This window comes from Eptesicus fuscus, chromosome 15 (genome assembly GCF_027574615.1).
Source record: "Eptesicus fuscus isolate TK198812 chromosome 15, DD_ASM_mEF_20220401, whole genome shotgun sequence".
Taxonomy (NCBI): Eukaryota; Metazoa; Chordata; class Mammalia; order Chiroptera; family Vespertilionidae; genus Eptesicus; species Eptesicus fuscus.
In genome coordinates this window covers 66,797,711-66,804,166 of record NC_072487.1, presented here as the reverse complement: position 1 = coordinate 66,804,166, position 6,456 = coordinate 66,797,711, and positions in this window count along the sequence as shown.

Genomic DNA, 6,456 nt, shown 5'->3' with positions numbered 1-6,456 from the left:
GCCAGCTCCCTTCTGACTCTGAGAGTATTTTCCTTATGCACCAAAGACTGAATTTCCCCAGCTGAGCTGAAACATGGAAGATGCCTTGCCAGAGGAGAGCAGAGCAGACCAGCGAGGAACAGACCAGCAAGGAGCAGAGCAGAGCTTTCTAGCTGGAGAAGGGCCTGGTCCCAGGGCTGCCTCACAGCCGTGCTGTATCTCAACCGAGGTGCTTTGCACTGAATCTAGCTTCCTTCTTTGCTGTACCCCAAATTGGGGATTCCCTTTGGTGTTGAATTGGTGCCAACAGCTACTGGTTGGACATCATGAATGCTTAACTTTGTGAGAGTATTTATCTCCATAGCTCTGACATCTACGTTTGCCAAGGATGGAGTTTTGAGGTCAAGTTGTTTCCATGCTATTTCAGTGAAATTGGAATAGGGCATTTCATGTAGCAATTTAGAAGGAATAAGAGGGCTCCTTGTCAAACTAACAATTTTGCTGCCAACATTTTGTCTCCCTTTAAGAGAGGAAAGCACAGAAAAACAGTATGTGCATTTTGGAAAAGACCATGGTCACATTTACACAGTCCAAAACTTAAAATTTGGAGAAAAACTATAAGACAGTCAAACTGCCTTTTGCATTAGTTTCTCATAAAACAATCCTGAGAAAGGAAGAGGATTTCAACAAAATGATAGGCGGACTGAGACAGAGGGCGGATATGTGAGAAGAGCAAAGGGTTTTGAGTGGGGAGAAGTGGTGCGCACCAAGCTCAGATGCCGTTTTCCTTACACTTTAGGAGTGTGCTCTGACAGTGTGGTGCTGCCTGAGTTCTGTTTTAGTGCACGCTCCTCCGTGCCCCAGCTTCTCTCCTGTCCAGTCCCACATAATGTGCCAGGTAAGTCTCAGTACCAGGTAAGTCTCAACGCACATCACTCATGGTCCTAGTTGTACGTTCTCATTGACCCCACCTTCCCATCGCCTGCCAGATAACGTCAAAGCATCTTAGCCAAGACACTTTTCATCTTGGAACTAATTAACCTTTCCAACCGTATCTCCTAAAACTGCCTCTCTTCTCTGTGCAAAACTGCTCTTCCCTGCCTTTGCCTTTGTTCACCGGGTGATCCCTATCCCAGAATCCCCAAATTCTAGCCTCCTCCTGCTTTTGCTTCCTCTCTTCACAAACCTGGGGCTACTGGAGGCTGCCATGCAGCTTATCCCCAACCTATTTGTCAGATCACGAAGGATGGAGATGCAAAACAGAGTGTGGGCATTATGCAGCCAACTAGGGTGCCCTCTTATGACGCAGCTATTGGGCTTCTACACTTTCTCCAGGGGATACCCTTATCTTGGGCCCAGATATTATCCTTGGGTCCCTGTCTAAATTACCTGTGCATCTCGATATTAGTGCAGGACTGATTTTTGCTTGGTATCTTATGGGCTTTCCTCCCTTTTTCATGAGATCAGATTCTTTTTCTGGAACATTAGACTGTTGATTGGTTTGGTAATAATTGTCTACTGAATGTCCCAATACCAACTTTTCTTTGCATACCCTAAGTGCTAAGAAGGATACTGTATGTCTGCACATTGCCTCTCCCTAAAGTTGATCATTTGTGCTTCTCTACTACTTGTGAGCTGCTAACTAATTCTTGGAATTCAGTATTTCAACTTGCTGGAATTTATACTTTCTTTTCATTCAAATCAACAAGTTTTATTTTATTTTTCAATTCAAGTTTACATTTGATATTATTTTGTATTAGTTTCATGTGTATAGCACAGTGGTTATATAATCATACACTGAGTGGCCAGATTATTATGATCTCTGGCCACTCAGTGTGTGTGTGTGTGTGTGTGTGTGTGTGTGTGTGTGTGTGTGTGTGTGTGTGTGTGTGTGTATTAGAGGCCCAGTGCATATGCATGAATTTGTGCATGGGTAGGGTCCGGCCAGCCTGGCCAGGGGGAGGAGTCATGGGCGGTTGGCCGGCCTGCCTACTGGTCGAACTCCTGGTCGAGGGGACAATTTGCATATTAGCCTTTTATTATATAGGATATACACTGAGTGGCCAGATTATTATGCATTCAGAGATCATAATAATCTGGCCACTCAGTGTATATTTTACAAAGTGAATTGGGATTTTGCTCACAGCTATCAGCAGCTCAAATGCTATATCTTCCAAGAAGCCTTCTGTGATTTCCTCAATTTCAGCTGATTCTCTCTCCAAGGTACTTTCTTGGCAGGAATGCCTCCTTAATATGTGATCAGATGCAGTGGTGAGCTAGTAAACGCTTATGGAGGAAATAATGAGCCTGCATGTATAGTGTTTATCAATTCCCGTGGTATCAATATTCTCAGGTTCTTGCCAGCTGGTATGAACTGACCCCACCACACTCTCTGTCCCTTACTCTGTTAGAGCCTTTGGAGGTCTCTGACTCCTGAATATGACAAGGACACCCCCCCCCACACACACACACACCCATGGCCATTTGCAAATGCTATTCCTCTGCCAGTCACATGCCCTTGCCCAATGTCCAGTTCCTCATCCTTTACCTACTGAACTGTTATGCATTCTCCCACCTCTGCTTAAGTATAATGTCTGCTCTTGTTAAATATCACTTCCACCAGGAAATATTTCCTGCTCTCCCCAGACTGAGTTTGGTAATTCTGTTATCTCAGTACTTCTTTGCATGGTTGAAATGTTCATTGTGCTTGTTTTAGAGCTGCCTTCCCGCTAGACTGTAGGCTGTGCGAGGCAGGTATGCTTGTTTAGTTTCTTACCACCTACCTAGCTCCTAGCTCTGCGACTGACCGTAGTAGCCTCTCAATGCCTGGCTGTTGACTATACCATCATCTTTTCCTGGATGATACACTTTTATCAGCATGTTCCCTCTGAAGAATTGGTATTTTCTGAACGTCAACCTATGAACCAGGAGGTCATGGTTCAATTCCTGGTCAGGGCACATACCTTGGCTGTGGGCCCAATCCCCAGTATGGAGCATGCAGGAATCAGCCGATCAATGATTTCCTCTCATCATTGGTATTCTATCTCTCTCTCCCCCTCACTTCCTCTCTGAAATCAATAAAAACATTAAAAATAAAAATGATATTTTAAAAATAAATATTAGACATCAAACAACACATCATGTGTGTGTTTTCCCTTCATCAGATAAGATGCTCAGACTAACTTTGCTCCTTAAGTTTAATAACCTTTATATGATAGACATTCATAGCTAGATTTCATTGTTTTTTACTCTGGTCAGGTTTCTCTATTTGGCTTATATTGTAATTTGCAATTTTATTGCAGGTATTTTTAAAAGCTGCCTCAAATTTTCTGGGTTACAAAGTAGGATATTGACAAACATATAATTCCTCACTGTTTCATCACTGAGCAAAAACCCTCACTCTGCCCTAAAGCACAACCACACAGTAGGCTTTGCAATGGAAGGAAGGCAAGCAAAAGGGCATGAACAGACTGGTGGTTGCCAGAGGGAGAGGATGGAGGGGATTGGTGGAAAAGGTAAAGGAATTAAGAAGTATAGATAGTTAGTTACAAAACAGTCATGGGATTTACAGTCAGCATAGGTAATATAACAGTAATATTGTAATGATTATGTATGATGCCAGGTACTAGAAATATCAGGCAACCATTTTGTAAAGTATTCAGTTGTCTAATTGCTATGCTGTACACCTGAAATTAATACAAAACAATATCAAATGTAAACTATAATCTATATATATAAAAGACTAATATGCTAAGTGTCCATCCTACCAGTTGCTATGACACACACTGACTACCAAGGGGCAGACACTCAACACAGGAGCTGCCATGACGCACACTGGCCATTTACAGAGAAATGGCACCACGGACCTGGTGCCCACAAAGTAACACTCAACTTCCCCCAAGTAGGACACAGGTCCCACCACCACCCCAGAGCTACAGCCCACCAAATCACAGCCAACACTGCCGAGACCCCATGGTGCAAAATGTAGCCCACAGCTCAGCCCAGCCTGGAAAGGTCACTGTGGGTGCCGGGTAATGACATCACATAGCAACACCCACCTTCCTCTCCCTAGCAACTAGACTCCTTGGAGTTTCTTCAGCCCAGGAACATGACTTGCTTTACAGTCAGGTGGAAACATTTTACACTCTAACCAAGTATCTATGAAGCATTTTCCCATGCCTCATCTCATTTGATCCTCACAGAAGTCCTAGAGTAGGTAGACAGGAGATTCGGTAGAATCCTATTTTCTTTTCATTAGCCAGAAAACGGAGATTTAGAAAGCTTAGAAACTTGACCTGACTGAAAAGAAGAAATGGTGGACATTGAAAATGACTTCAGGTTTTCTCACTGAACAGAATATAGTCAAACACTGCTGCAGTTAAATATTTTACCCTTTGTTCTCCCTGCGCAATCTACAATAATAATCTGATTCGTGTTGATATTTACTGCTGGTGTTGTTGACAATTACCTGAAAGAGAAGTTGAGGTGCTTCACTGGGCTGGAGAAAGTTTAGCTAAATCAGAAAGCAGGTCTAATTAAGCAAGTTTATTATATATATATATATATATATATTTATATATATATATATATATATCAGACTAAGTTGACTTGCGCATGCGCGATACATATAAAGCTCTCGCTGGCGCCAATCGCACGCATGTGTTTTAATCTGTCATTGTTGATTGTGACATTTCCAGAATTCTTACCATTTGGTTGACACTTCTATTATAGAGAAAGGGCGAATAGCGATATTAAAATATTTCTTCTAATTAACTTCCTTTCAATGTGTATGAATTCGTGCACTGGGCCTCTAGTTGAAAAATAAAACATTGGTTTGCATAAAAATAAAGTATAATTGTGCTGTTTTGTTAAATATAATAAAGGTCTATATAAAATCATTAACAAATTAAAAAATAGATAAAAAAGAACTGAGGCTCTGGCATCACAGGGAACAGTGACAGAATCCCAGTTTGTCACAGAGTTTGGGGACACTGATGAGTGTGACACCAGGCAAATTAGTTGGCCTATATGATGTAAAGTTTCTTTATTTGTTACCTGGAGGTGATTCCTCACAAGGCAGTTTTGGACATTAAATTAAATAATGTGTGTAAAGTGCTTAGCATAGTTCATCACACTTGGCAAGTGTTCCATAAATGACAGGCATAATTACAAATAATGCTATTGAGGAAGACATGAGTCATGGCAGAATCATAGCAGAGGTTTGGGAAGACCAGGCTTATCTGTTCCCATTCCTTCTCTCTGCCCCCATCCTATAATGCTGCTTCCCCTCTTCCCTCCATCTCCAAACATCACAAAAACACCAATGTTCAGTTTCTGATTTACTAAGAGTGCATCACTTATTCCCCGAGGGACAGTGCCTGGTTGAAACGCCCTCGTTTCATTTGCTGATAGAGAAACATGAATTCAGCACACTGAAGAAATTGCGATTTAGTACATCTCACCAATTTAGTGCCACCTCAATTTGTTCAATGTGTGCAGGGAAAGAAAAGTAAAGCCATAGGAAGCAAGCTATAGCATGTTTACCACTGTACAGGCCCCAAAAGGCAGGCTGAATTCAGCAGCAACCCTGGCGCCTCTATTTGCTTGATTACTGCCTGGCATGTGTGACCACCACGTATTTACCTGGAGAGCTGTGTCAGCCTCTTGGGGGCCCAAGGAATGACCCAAAATGGATTCATGTTTTTGCGACTTTCCCTACCTAGAATTCTGAGTGAATTCTATAAGGTTGCTTTAGTCACTTAAGGCTTTCTCATCAGTTTGGTACGTGTTTATTTTCATCATCGTTTACCAAACATGTATTGACGATCTGCTCCATATGCTATGTTGTCATAGGTAACATCTCACTGATGAATGATGAGTATCAATCTTCATACTCCAAGTTCATTGATTTTCCTACATTCCCTTAAAATGCCTTGGCTTCCTTCCACACAGGAGCTTGTCGTTGCCTGTAAGCTTTCTTTAGCTTGAAATACCTCCATCCTTCTCCAAGACTGAAATCACAGTTCATTTGCATTCTGATTTAGCCAGTAGTTAGAAATGACCACTTGCTCAGAGAAACTTCCCATTCATGTTTTTTTTTTTTTTTTTAGTGGATGTTTATTAAACATTTACTATGTGCCAGACACAGTGTTCAATGCTGGACATACTAAATCCATTCAACAAAGTGGCCCCTGGACTTGGGAGCTTATGCTCTACTGGGTGAGACAGATATTAAGTAAATGAAATAAAATATTAAAATATTTACTATTTATGGAGTATCCACTAGACATTAAACCCATGACAAGTTCCTTGTTACTTAATCCACAAAAAAGTTTGAAAAGTAAATATGATAATTCTCTTTTTGTACAAAAAAAAAAAAAGAATTTTATAGGTGCTCTGTAATGTGCCTGATGTTTAATCAGTTGCAATGACAAGCTGGAATTAGAGACCGGACTATATGGTTTTAATTCTTGTGCT